Source organism: Panthera uncia, chromosome D4 (genome assembly GCF_023721935.1).
Source record: "Panthera uncia isolate 11264 chromosome D4, Puncia_PCG_1.0, whole genome shotgun sequence".
Classification (NCBI taxonomy): domain Eukaryota; kingdom Metazoa; phylum Chordata; class Mammalia; order Carnivora; family Felidae; genus Panthera; species Panthera uncia.
Window position 1 is genome coordinate 54,351,642 of NC_064807.1, and position 13,602 is coordinate 54,365,243.

The 13,602-nt window shown below is 39.1% G+C and overlaps 1 protein-coding gene and 1 pseudogene across 3 annotated transcripts in view; one reads left to right on the forward strand and one right to left on the reverse strand.

The window, feature by feature from the left end:
- UBE2R2 (ubiquitin conjugating enzyme E2 R2) overlaps nt 1–13,602 on the forward strand; it is a 116,828-nt gene that overhangs the window by 22,687 nt on the left and 80,539 nt on the right. The gene's annotated exons all lie outside the window — the stretch shown is intronic.
- LOC125918876 (60S ribosomal protein L27a-like) lies at nt 12,433–13,091 on the reverse strand (annotated as a pseudogene).

Sequence of the window (13,602 nt, forward strand, 5' to 3'; positions counted from 1 at the left end):
TTTTTTTTTTCCTTAGGGGAACCTGGGTGGTTTAGTTGGTTCGGTGTCTGACTCTTGATTTCGGCTCAGGTCATGATTTCATGGTTCCTGAGATCGATCCCCATGTTGGGTTCTGTGCTGTCAGTGAGGAGCCTGCTTGGGATTTTCTCTTTCTCAAAATAAATAAACATTAAAAAAAATTTTTTTTTAAGTGGTTTCCACACCCAATGGAAGTCAGGACCCTGAGATTAATAGTACTGTGCTCTTCTTACTGAGCTAACCAGGTGCCCCCTTCCATTTTAGCCATTTTTAAGTATATACTTTAGTACTTAATACCATTAATTTTTGTACTTTAAAAGCAGTCTTTCTTTTTCTTTCTTTTTCTTTTTCTTTTTCTTTTTTTTTTTTTTTTGCTATGGAAGATGATCACAAAATATCCACTTCCCCTCTGTTGAATATCTTCCCAATTTTCTAATAGCTTCTTAACTTTTAAATTGCTTGTATTGAGTTAAAAATTTTATAAAAATCAAAGTTTTACCTGTCTGTAGTTTAAAGAATTAAATGAGTTTTGCAAAGTTACTTCATAAAATAGTCCCCCAGACACTGCCTCTTCATTTCCATCACTCCACACAAAAGAACTTAAAATTCTTATAGCTGGGGCGCCAGGGTGGCTCAGTCGGTTAAACATCTGACTTCAGCTCAGGTCACGATCTCACGGTCCGTGAGTTCGAGCCCCGTGTCGGGCTCTGGGCTGATGGCTCTGAGCCTGGAGCCTGCTTCCAATTCTGTGTCTCCCTCTCTCTCTGCCCCTCCCCCGTTCATGCTCTGTCTCTCTCTGTCTCAAAAATAAATAAACGTTAAAAAAAAAAAATTCTTATAGCTGATCATTTTGGCATTAACCTCCTTAATACTGTGCTTCTATTACTACTCTCTGATTTTTAAATTTTATTGTCTGTGATTGCCCGCCATAGAAGATAAGGATTTCTTTTTAAATCCCTCCACTGTCTTCTTTCCCTCTAACATATATGTTACACATACACGCACATATATTCCTCCAGTCTTCCTAAAGTTATATCATAATTATAGATCTTCATTACTTAAAATTTAAGATGTAGTAAAATATTACTTTTTTTTTTAAGTTTATTTATTTTGAAAGAGACAGAGATAGCGTGAGTGGGGGAGGGGCAAGGAGAGAGAAAGAATCCCAGGCATGCTACACACTGCAAGCACAGAGCCCAACGAGGGACTCAAACTCACAAAACCATGAGATTGTGACATCAACCGAAACCAAGAGTTGAATGCTTAATCAACTGAGCCACCCAGATCCCCCCAAAATATTTTTATTTCCCACGTAATATTTTGTTTTCCATATAGTTACCTTATTTTGCTTACTCATTTACTTTTCTATGTAGTTACCACTAATCCCAAGAATTTTTTTTGTAATAGCTTTATTGAGATATAATTTATATTCCATGTAATTCTGCCACTTAATAGTGTTTAATCCAGTGGTTTGTAGCATATTACAGAGTTATGCAATCATTGTTACTACAACCAATTTTAGCATATTTTCATCACCTACCAAGAAAACTTTTTTTTTAAGTATGCTTTATGCCCAGTGTAGAGCCCACTGTGGGGCTCGAACTACAATCATGAGCTCAAAACCTGATCTGAGATCAAGTCAAACACTTTAACCTAATGAGCCACCCAGGGGACCCCCCCCTCCAGTTTTTTTTACCCTAGGAAAATCCCTTAACCGTTAGCAGTCATACCCCGTTTCTCAGCAACCTCTTCAATCCTAAACAGTCACTGATCTACTTTTTCTGTGTATTAGACTTGCCTGTTCTAGTGCTTGCTTTGGCAGCACATATACTAGATTTGTCTGTTCTGAACATTTTGTATAGATGGAATTGTACAGTGTGTATATATACGTATATATACACACATATATACACAGATACGTTTATACATATATATATGATCTTTTGTTACTGACGTCTTTAACTTAGCACAATGTTTTCAAAATTCATCTGTTGCTGAATAAAATCACATTGTATGAACATAATGCATTTTGTTTATCCATTTGTCTGTTGATGGACATTTGGGTTGTTTCTACTTTTTGGCTATTATGAATAATGCTTCTGTGAACATTTATGTACATATTTTGTGTGGATATTCTTTTCATTTCTCTTGGGTGTGTATCTAGGGGTGGAATTGCTAGATTATATGGTAACTGTTTAATCTTGTGGGAAATTACCAGACAGTTCTCCAAAGCGGCTGTATCATTTTACTTTTCACCAGTCTCCTGAAGTATTCTGAATTTTATTCTGCATAGTTGCCTTCTGTATCTAGTTTATAGCTGTTTACTGAGTTTACTGTCTTTGCCATCAGCCTGGGTGTTTCATGCTCCTACCTGTGTTATATTGGCTGTTTACCTTATTGTCTGTGTCTTTGGTTCATTCTCATGTTTTGGTATATCATATCCTTCAGTAGATGTTTTTGAGGAGGTGTGCATAGCACATGAATTTTTGAGCTCTTCTTTTTTTTTTTTTTTTAATTTTTTTTAACGTTTATTCATTTTTGAGAGACAGAGAGCATGAGCGGGGAAGGGGCAGAGAGAGAGGGAGATACAGAATCTGAAGCAGGCTCCAGGCTCTGAGCTGTCAGCACAGAGTCTGATGTGGGGCTCGAACTCACGAACTGCAAGATCATGACCTGAGCCGAAGTCGGACACTCAACCGACTGAGCCACCCAGGTGCCTCTAGAGCTCTTATTCTAACTTGAGCTCTTACTGAATTTGAGTTGCTTGGCAGGGTATAGAATTCTAGATTGGAAATCACATAGCTTTAGAATTTTGAGGCTATTGCTCTATTATCTTCTTGGTTCCAAAAGGGCTTTTTGAAATTCAGAACCATTCTAAATCCTGCCCATTATATGTGAATTCTTTTCTTCTGGAAATTTGCAAGATCATCTTTGTGTTCCCACTGTTCTGAAATTTCACATTGCTATGGGTACTTTTAATCTGGAAACTCGTGTTCTTCAGCATTGAAAAATTTTCTTGAGTTATTTCAATGATATTTCTCCTATAAATTTTTTTTGCTGTTATCTTTTGGAAGTGCCTGTTACGTGGATGTTGGATTGCCTGGATTAATCTCTAATTTACATTGTCTTTGAGGTGCCTGAGTGGGTCAGTTGGTTAAGCATCCAATTCTTTTTTTTTTATTTAAAAAAAAATTTTTTTTCTTTTAACGTTTATTTATTTTTGAGACAGAGAGAGACAGAGCATGAACGGGGGAGGAGCAGAGAGAGAGGGAGACACAGAATCTGAAACAGGCTCCAGGCTCTGAGCTGTCAGCACAGAGCCCAACGCGGGGCTCGAACTCACGGACCGTGAGATCATGACCTGAGCCGAAGTCGGATGCTTAACCGACCAAGCCACCCAGGCGCCCCAAGCATCCAATTCTTGATGTCAACTCAGGTCATGATCTCTCACTGTCTGCTGGGCATGGAACCTGCTGATTCTCTCTCTCTCCCCTTCTGCCCCTCCTTTATTTACACTCACTGTCTCCCTGTCAAAAAAAAAAAAAAAAAAAGTCTTTTTATCTGATTTTCAGTTTCTTTGTATTTTTATTTTTGTTATTATTTATTGTTTTTTTAAGTAATCTCTACCCTTAATGTGGGGCTTGAACTCACTACCCCAAGATCAAGAGTTGCATGATCTCACTGAGCCAGCCAGGTGCCCCATGTTTTTATACTTTTACTCTTGATTTCAGCTCAGATTATGATCTCATGAGGCAACTATGCAGAGTAAAATTCATGCACTGACAGTGTGGAGTCTGCTTGGGATTCTGTCTCTCTTCCTCTCTCTCTGTCCCTTCCCCACTCATGGCCCCCCCTTCTCTCTGTCTCTCTCTCTGTCTCTCTCTCTCTCTCTCTCAAAATAAATAAAAACTTTAAAAAAATTACCTCACCTGGAGTGCTTAGCTGACTCAGTAGGAGGAGCATGTGGCTCTTGATCTCAGGGTTGTAAGTTTGAGCCCCACACTGGGTATGGAGATTACTTAAAAAAAAAAAAAAAAAAAAAAAAAAATCTTGGGTGCCTGAATGGCTCAGCTGGTTAGGCATCTGGGTCTTGATTGTGGCTTAGGTCATGATCTCACAGTTTGTATGAGCCCCTTGTTGGTCTTCCTGCTCACAGCGAGGAGCCTACTTGCGATTCTTTCTCTCCCTATCTCTGCCCCTCTCCCCGCTCACACTCTGTCACAAAATAAATAAACTTAAAAAGAAATAATTGACTCACCTTTATCTTTCACCCCTTCTGTGGAGTTATTCATTTTTGTTTTATGTAGCATTTTTAGTATAATTTACATACAATAAAATGTACTGATTTTAAGGGTGTGGCTTGATTAATTTTGACAAATCCCATTTAGTCACCACCTCTGTGAAATTATAGAACATTTCCGTAATTCCAGACAGTTCCTTCATACCCCTTCCCAGTAATTTTCCCCCACATCATCCCAGGCAGCTACTCTTGTTTGCTATCACTATAGCTTTTATTTTTGCCTGTTTGAGATTTATGTAAATGAAATCATACAGTATGTATTCCTGGGTTTGGCTGCTTTTCCTCAACATATTGTTTTTGAGATTCACATGTTACATGTAGTTTGTTCCTTTGGATGAGTAGTATTCCATTGTATCAATATACCCTAATTTGTTTATCTCTTTCTCTGTTTGATAGGCATTTTTCCAGTTTTTGCTACTTGGAATAAAGCTGTTATGAACATTTTTGTTAAGGTCTTTTAGTGGACATTCATTTTTATCTCTTGGGTAAATAGAATACCTAAGAGTAGAATTTCTGTATGTTTATCTCTGCTGTTTTTATTTAAAGAGTTCTATCTTGATACCTGATTTTTAAAAATAACATTGTTTTTGAGTCTTGGTTGCAGTGTTTTCTCCGAACTTTCTGAAGACATTGTATATTTTTATGTAGTGGTAGATGGTGATTTATTTTTTTAAGCTTATTTTTCCCTCATAGACTGTTTCTTCCACGTTTTTTTTTTTTTAATTTTTTTTTAATGTTTATTCATTTTTGAGAGAGACAGGGACAGAATGTGAGTGGGTTAGGGGCAGAGAGAGAGGGAGACACAGAATCCGAAGTAGGCTCCAGGCTCTGAGGCTGACGCAGTGCTCGAACTCATGAGCTGTGAGATCATGACCTGAGCCGAAGTCGGACGCTCAACCGACTGAGCCCCCCAGGAGCCCCCCAGGTTGTTTTTGATAAGAAAGATTCATGTTAAAGACTTTACCTTAAGTCTGGTAATCTTTGGTTATCTGCTCAGTAGTCTTTTTTTTTGTTTTTTGTTTTTTGTTTTTTCAGTTGAGGTTTAATATACAGTAAAGTGTATGCCTAGAACGAGAGAAAACATTTTTAGTGCTCCAAAAGGCACTCTTGTACCCCTTCCAAGTCTGTACCCTCACTCCCCTAAACCATTAATTAGGGGTGTCTGGCTGGCTCAGTTGGTAAAGCATGCAACTCTTTATCTCAGGGTTCTGCGTTGAAGCCGCACAATGGGCATACAGCTTACTTAAAAAACAAAACAAGGGGCGCCTGGGTGGCGCAGTCGGTTAAGCGTCCGACTTCAGCCAGGTCACGATCTCACGGTCCGTGAGTTCGAGCCCCGCATCAGGCTCTGGGCTGATGGCTCAGAGCCTGGAGCCTGTTTCCGATTCTGTGTCTCCCTCTCTCTCTGTCCCTCCCCCGTTCATGCTCTGTCTCTCTCTGTCCCAAAAATAAATAAACGTTGAAAAAAAAAAAATTAAAAAAAAAAAAAAAACAAAAACAAAACAAACACACAAAACCTAGGGGCCACCCGGATGGTTCAGTAAGTTAAGCGTCTGACTCTTGGTTTTATTGGTTTCAGCTCTGGGCATGATCTCACGGTTTGTGAGTTCGAACCACACATTGGGCTCTGTGTTGGCAGTGCAGAGCCCACTTGGGATTCTGTCTCCACCCCCCCCCCCCCAAAATAAATAAACTTAAAAATACCCTATAGCCACTGATTATTTTGATGATTTCTATCATAATTTAGTTTTGCCTATTTTTCAACTTCATGTAAGTGAAATTATTCCATTTTTTCTTCTTTGTTATACATTCTTATAATTGTTTTTAGCAGTTATCCTAAATCAGAGTTTTTCAACTTTAACACAATTGACATTTGGAGCCAGTGATTTTTTTGTTGTGGGGTAGGGGGCTATCCTGTGTGTTGTATGATGTTTAACAGCATCCCTGGCTGCTACCCACTAGGTACCTGTAGCAGCCGTCTCTCAGTTGTGACAACCGGTCTTCAAGCATTACAAGATGTCTCCTTGGAGGGTAAAATTGTCCCTGGTTAAGAACCACTGCCCTAGATATTTCAATCTGCATTCCTTTTTTTTTTTTTTTTTTAATATGTATGTATGTATGTATGTATGTATGTAATCTCTATACCCAAGGTGGAACTCAAACTCATGACCCAGAGATCAAGAGTTGCATGCTCTTCTGACTGAGCCAGCCAGGTGCCCCTCAGTCTGCATACTTTATTTTTTTTAAGTTTATATATTTTGAGAGAGAGTGCACATGTGTACAGGTAGGGGAGGGGCAGAGAGAGAGAGGGAGAGAGAGAATCCCAAGCAGGCTGAGCACTGTCCGTGCAGAGCCCAATGTGGGGCTCCATCCCACGAACCATGAATTTTGACATGAGCCAAAATCAAGAGTCAGATGCTTAACCACTGAGCCACCCACACACCCCTGCATTCTTAACTGACTACATTTTAGTCTGAGTTAGTGCTTTTCAAAAAAAGTGAGAACCACATAACAATTGAATTCCAGTCTGTCCTCCTTACCCTTTGTGCTACTGATATCACACTTTAGTTACACATGTCTTATAAACCTCTAAGGCAATAATAGTATTGTTGTTTTACATATTTAATCCTTGTAAAATAAGCAGAAAATCTCAAACACATGCACACTTTTAAAAAAAAATATGAGAGAAAAAGAGTGTGTGTATGTGTGTGTGTGTGAGTGAGAGAGAGAGAGAGAGAGAGAGAGAGAGAGAGAGGAGCAGAGAGGGAGCTAGAACCCAAAGCAGGCTCTAGGCTCTGAGCTGTCAGCCCGGAAATGGGGCTCGAACTCAGGAACTGCGAGATCATGACCTGAACCAAAGTTGATGCTTAACTGACTGAGCCACCCAGGTGCCCCCCCCCCCCTTTTTTTCCTTTTCTTGTTTAAAAATATTATTTATTTTTGAGAGAGAGAGAGAGACAGACACAGACAAAGTGCAAGTGGAGATAGAGCCCGACACGGGGCATGAACCCACAAACCGTGAGATCATGACTTGAGCCGAAGTCGGACACTCAACTGACTGAGCCACCCAAGCACCCCACTTTTTTTCTTTTTTAATTAAAAAAAAAATTTTTTTTAACATTTATTTATGAGAGACAGAGCGAGACAGAGCATGAGTAGGGAGGGGCAGAGAGGAGTGTGGGACACAGAATCCAAAGCAGGCTCCAGGCTCTGAGCTGTCAGCACAGAGCCCAACGTGGGGCTGGAACTCACGGACCACAGGATCATGACCTGAGCTCAAGTCGGATGCTTAACCAACTGAGCCACCCAGGCACCCCCCACCTTTTTAATATTTATTTTTGAGAGAGAGACAAACAGAGTGTGAGTGGGAGAGGGACAAAGAGAGAGGGAAACAGAATTTGAAACAGGCTTCAGTCCTTGAGCTGTCAGCACAGAGCCCGATGTGGGACTTGAACTCACAAACAGTTCATGACCTGAGCTGAAGTCAGTTGCTAAACTGACTGAGCCACCTAGGTGCCCTCTCAACCCCCCCCCTTTTTTTTTAAATAAGGCAAATATTCATGAGACTACAGCACCCAGGTCAAAAAATAGAACTATTTTTCAGCTATCCAGGAATCCTTCCCATGTCCCGTTTTGATTATAACCTCTTCCCCCTCCCCTTCCCAGATAACCATTGTTCTGACTCTTAATCATTTCCTTATTCTTTATAGTTTTATCACCAAGTATGCATTCATAGACTATCGTGTTACTCATTTTTTAAAATTTCGGGTTTTTAAAGTTTTTTTTAAATTACAGTTTACCCCTCTGCCTCTTTCTTTACATTTTTTTCTCTTGAAGAACCCTGGCCAAAGTTTGAATTTTACTGATTGCACGTCTCATGTTGCAGTTAAGCATGTTCCTTCATCCTCTGTGTTTATTACAAATTGGTAGCTGGATTCACAGCCTTGGTCAGACTCTGGTTCAGTCCTTTAGGCATTGCTGTAGGCAGTATTGTGTTCTTTAATCAGGAGTTATGTTACTGGTTTTCTCTCTTATTGTCATGTTAGCAGTTGGGCTTAATGCCCAGATCAATTAAATTATTGATAGTTGCAAAACAGTAACATTCTGTTATTTCTTTTTTATTTATTAGTTGGGATACTTTTTTTTTTTTTAATTTTTTTTTAACGTTTATTTATTTTTGAGACAGAGAGAGACAGAGCATGAACAGGGGAGGGGCAGAGAGAGGGAGACACAGAATCTGAAACAGGCTCCAGGCTCCGAGCTGTCAGCACAGAGCCCGACGCGGGGCTCAAACTCACGGACCGCAAGAACATGACCTGAGCCGAAGTCGGACGCTCAACCGACCAAGCCACCCAGGCGCCCCTAGTTGGGATACTTTTATTAAGAGATGTTTCTCTGGGGCGCATGGGTGGCTTGGTCGGTTAAGCGTCCGACTTCGGCTCAGGTCATGATCTCGCGGTCCATGAGTTTGAGCTCCGTGTCGGGCTCTGTGCTGACCGCTCAGAGCCTGGAGCCTGGAGCCTGTTTCGGATTCTGTGTCTCCCTCTCTCTCTGCCCCTCCCCTGTTCATGCTCTGTCTCTCTCTGTCTCAAAAATAAATAAACGTTAAAAAAAAAAAAATTAAAAAAAAAAAAAAGAGATGTTTCTGCTTATCTACTAGTTATCCAGAGCTACAGGATACATACTTGGTTCTATGTCTTTATCTCTTTCAAGATAGCAGATTAGTTCCCTATTATCCTCTAAGAACTATTTTTAAAATAGTGTTATTGTGAATTTAGGAATTCAAACATCTGATGGGTTTTAATCAATGGTAATTATTAACATTATTGATTCTCAGATTGTCCTACTGTTGGCCAATTGAAGCCTACTACATTAGCTCTTGAATAACTTGATCCACTCCAGGTGTTCTTTATAGCATTCTTGCTATAGGGTATGACCAAGTGTTTGAGGCTTATCTTTTACATTTCCTGCTCCAGATTGGTAACCACCTGGTTTCTCCAAGACACCCTAGTTATTAGTGGAAAATGATATTTGAGAATGTCATCTGGGCATTAGGTATGTGCATTGCTGAGTTATCATTTTGTCTAAGACAGAGTTAGAGGAGTGATGTATGTACATCTGTTTCCACACACAACCACACACACACACATTTTAAGACTTAATCTCTTTTATATGACATCTATATATCCTTTTTCCCATACCCAAAATTCTGTTCTTAAGGATATAGGGAATAACGGATTAAAATGTCATCATCATTATTTTTTTAATGTTTATTTTTGAGAGGGAGAGACAGAGGGCGAGTGGGGGAGAGGCAGAGAGAGAGGGAGACACAGAATCTGAAGCATACTCTAGGCTCTGAGCTATCAGCACAGAGCTCGACACGAGGCTCGAACCCCCAAGCCACGAGATCATGACCTGAGTGAGCCTAAGTCGGATGTTTAACCGACTAGCCACCCAGGCACCCCTAAAATATCACATTATTAATTGCTCATTTGTTTTATCCCACATTATACAGTAGTCTCAGAATAGCAATACTAATAATACTGTTAGCCATATGATTGCTGAGCAGTTGCATAAATTATTTTGCATATGCTATCTCCATTTCCTCTGTAGAGCTGTACTATCTATCTATACCATCAGATTACATTGATATTACATACTGTATTCTTTTAATCACCTATTTTTAGTTCTATAAGCAATTATAGAGTTCAGTGGAACTATATACATAGTTCAGAGGTTGACATACTTTTTCTGTAAAAGGCCAGATAGCAGATATTTTAGGCTTTGTAGGCCAGAAGGAAAAAATCAAAGTTATTATTACATAGTTACTTACATAACGAGAGAAACCAAACTTCCACAAAACCCTATTGACAAAATTCAAAATGTAAATAGTTGAGTATAATTTTTTTATAATGTAGGTCTACTAATGAGAAGAATGGAATTAATTTTGGGGGTTAGATAATGCTTAATTGGGGTTCAGAGCTATTATCATTAAGATTGATTGCAGTTGTTCATTTGTTAATGTTGATCTCTAATGAGATTTTCTTTTCAAAAAGTCTACACACAGATTGGTACTGCCAAATACAAACATCAATCCGTGAGTATATGATTTTAATTGAAATAATTTATCGCTTGGAAGGCATTTATAAAATTCTGTTAGATTCTTGATATTTGTCTTTCAGTGTATCATTATAGTACAGATTAGTCACTTCCAGTTGTAGGTTAGGTTGAAGCTCCTCAGTTGCACAGTTATACATGGATTGATTTTAAAATATGAATTTTCTGGGGCGCCTGGGTGGCTCAGTTGGTTAAGCGTCCAACTTTGGCCCAGGTCATGATCTTGCGGTTTGTGAGTTCAAGCCCTGTGTCGGGCTCTGTGCTGACAGCCAGAGCCTGGAGCCCACTTCGGCTTCTGTGTCTCTGTGTCTCTCTGCCCCTCCCCCACTTGCGCTCTGTCTCTCTCTGCCTATCAAAAATAAATAAATGTAAAAATAAAAAGAAAATTAAAAAATAAAATAAAATATGAATTTTCTGTTTTACTTAGGGTCCAAAAACACTGCTGAAATTGTCCTTTGAGCTCAGAAAATAGATATTTTGCAAATTTGTGTGGGAATGGAGACCTTAATTTTTGACTGAACAGGAAGCATATAAGCAGTTTGCCATTACATACGATTCTAATAGCTTTAGTTATTAAAATATTTTAGGCTTTACTTGCAGTGTGTTTCTTATATAAGCAGTCTTTTGCTAATTTTAAGTTCATCAAGAAACCAAGTTTTCAGCAAAAGCTAAATTTTCAAATCCATTTGGTGTTCTACAATAATGGTTGTGGCTGATTTTTTTTCTTTAGAAAAATGTTGAGTCCATTCCTTGGGCTCAAAAAATGGCAGTAAAACTGCCAAGCCATGGAACTGCTGAGCGGTGGGGCAAGTCAGGATATTCAGCTTCTGTTTTGGAACCAATGATGGTGAAATCCCCGAAAGCAAATGAAATTTATCTTTTGGCACTACTGGTCTATAAGACATGATGGGTTCAGATATTTTCCCGAGAATACCTGCTGCTGAGTAATACAGTGAATAACCATAGTCTTGAAATACCTTACACATTTTACATTTTCACAAGTTTTGTTAATTTGTCCCCACTAAGCCTTTTTCTTACCACACACATTTTACCACCATTGCTTGTAGCATTTCTTAGATTCCACTTCAGGTTATACTGAATTAATGATTTCTTAAGTTTGAAAATACTCTTTACTCTAGTAGTTTCACATAGGCATTCATAGAGGCTAATTTTTTAGTTACTCAAACTCTGTATTGATTGATCAAATAAATAACTGATAAGTAATCTGCAACATCTGTTAACTCATCTGTATTCAAGGAAACCTGCTAGAAATCATTTGCCTTGTTTTTAAATTGATTATTGCTATTGCTCCCAATATCCTCAACTTGGTTGAACAACTGTTCTCTCTGGAAAGGCTAATAATCTTAAACAAGTTCGTTTTCTCTAGACACATTTCCTTGACTGCTGTAATCAAACATTATTTAATTAACTCACCATTAGTAAATGGCTTTCCTTGCTAGGCTGACAAATGAGCTACTCACACACATAGTGTGGTTGCAGTTTCATTTTTTCATTTTATGAAGAAATTAATATGAGATAATTTAAAATTTTCTGATTTTCTAATGCTTTCCTGTGAGTTGGGAACTCTTATGATGAGTACAATCTGGTAATGTCTCTATATGTTGTATTCTTTTAGCATAGTTATAGTGTCATTACATAATAAAGACAATGCTTTGCCATCTAATTTGATGACAAAACATACTCCACTGTGCCTTGATGTGTGACATTTAAAGTGCACTTTCTTGTTTTGACATGATGGGTTATGCACTCATAAATAAAATTAAAATGTCATGTACAGCAGTATGTGTGACACTCCATGCTGTCAGATACAACTACATCACTGCAATTTATAGTGCACCGTGATGCAGCAGTGTGAGAGGGCACCACATAGTCTCTATTGCAGCTACTCAACTCTGCATTGCAGCATTAGAACAGCCAAGCCAATCATAAAAAAATGAGTGTGATGGTGTTCCCATAAAACTTTATTTTATGGATATTGAAATTTGAATTTTTTTTTTTATTTGAAAAGTACTTGTTAGTATTTAATGAACCTCTCTCCATGTGGCTTCAGGCTTCAGGCTACCAGGACACAGGCTCCCCCCACACTCTTAATCTTCTCCCCAGCTCTTCTACTGAAGAATTTGGCCTTCACAATGACAGGCTGTTTGGGGAGCTTTCCCTTTCCCAAAACTTTGTAGTAGCCCAATTGCACCACATCAATGATAGGAGCAGCTCCAGTCTTATTTTTGGCAGCATTTACCTGTTTCTGCTCACTAACCAAGGTCCACAGTTTATCAAGGTTGACAGTTGGGCAGAAGCTCTAGTTCCTTTTGAAGTGGTAATGTCTCATACCAACTTTTTCAAAGTAACCTGGATGATATTTGTCAAAGTTGATCCTGTGGTGATGCATGCCACCAGCATTACCCCGGCCTCCTGGGTGCTTCCGGTGCTTGCCGATGCAGCGGTGGCCGTGGCTCACGTGGCCCTGGCTCACGTGGCTCCGAAGTTTCTGGGTCTTCCTCAGTCTGGATGGCATATCGGTGGCCCAGAAAAAAGAGTGAAATTTGAATTTTATGTGTTTTTAGGCATCGCAAATATTCTTTGTATTTAACCACATATTTCCCTTTCAACTGTTTTTCATCAGTTCTTGCAGGGTACTTTTTTTGTTTTTTTGTTTACTTATTTATTTTGAAAGAGAGAGAGAGAGAGTGCGAATGGGGCAGGGTCAGAGAGAAAGGGAGAGAGAAAATCCCAAGCAGGCTCCATGTTGTCAGCGCAGAGCCTGACAGCAGGTTTGATCCCATGAACCATGAGATCATGACCTGAGCCAAAATCAAGAGTTGGATGCTCAACTGACTGATCCATCCAGGTGCCCCTGCAGTGGTACTTTTATCTTAGATGTTTTCCTTCAGCATGAGGAACTTGCTTTCAATAAATTATGTAGTGCAAATTTGCTGGCAACAATTTATCTCCGCTTTCGTTTGCCTGAAAACATCTTTATTTTTTGAAGTTTTTTTTTTTTTTTTTTTTTTTTTTTTTGGGTGTAGAATTGTAGCTTTTTTGGTGGGAGGGTGGGGGTGGGCCAGAGAAGAAGCTTTCAGTATTCCAAAATCATCATTTTCTTGTTTTCTGGCTTCCTTAATTTCTTTTTTCCCCTAGCTTTATTG